The 405-nt window shown below is 32.6% G+C and overlaps 1 protein-coding gene across 1 annotated transcript in view; it reads left to right on the plus strand.

Annotated features, from left to right (window-relative positions):
* Nucleotides 1-405, plus strand: part of LOC107059491 (uncharacterized) — a 43,856-nt gene that overhangs the window by 4,886 nt on the left and 38,565 nt on the right. The gene's annotated exons all lie outside the window — the stretch shown is intronic.

The raw sequence follows: 405 nt of genomic DNA on the forward strand, positions 1-405 counted from the left end.
TATCTTGAAATTGTAATAGGCAATCAGTAATTCATATGTAAACGGTATCTGCCTGAAAGAAAACATATGATATTATATATCATCAAATACTTAAACACAAAAAAATTGTCCAAAAGTTAAAAAAAACAACTTTTTGTTGTTCTTCTTGTTGATGGTTTTGAAGATGCTCCAACTTCTAAATTTCTTTTTTTTTTCTTTTTTTCCTTTTGATTTCAGTAACAAAATCAAAATCGGAATCAGAAGGGGTTTCAACAATTTTCCCCTTCCTCTTCTTCCCCATTTGATTTGCAGGGGTGGCCTTTTTTTTCTTCATTTTTTTTCTCTTTGTCGCTCCTTCAACTTAAATGAACCATCCGTCGCCGGATTTTGAATATTCGCCGGATTTTCAACAATTTTAGGCGGGGG

This window comes from Solanum tuberosum, unplaced genomic scaffold (assembly GCF_000226075.1).
Source record: "Solanum tuberosum cultivar DM 1-3 516 R44 unplaced genomic scaffold, SolTub_3.0 scf00021, whole genome shotgun sequence".
Classification (NCBI taxonomy): Eukaryota; Viridiplantae; Streptophyta; class Magnoliopsida; order Solanales; family Solanaceae; genus Solanum; species Solanum tuberosum.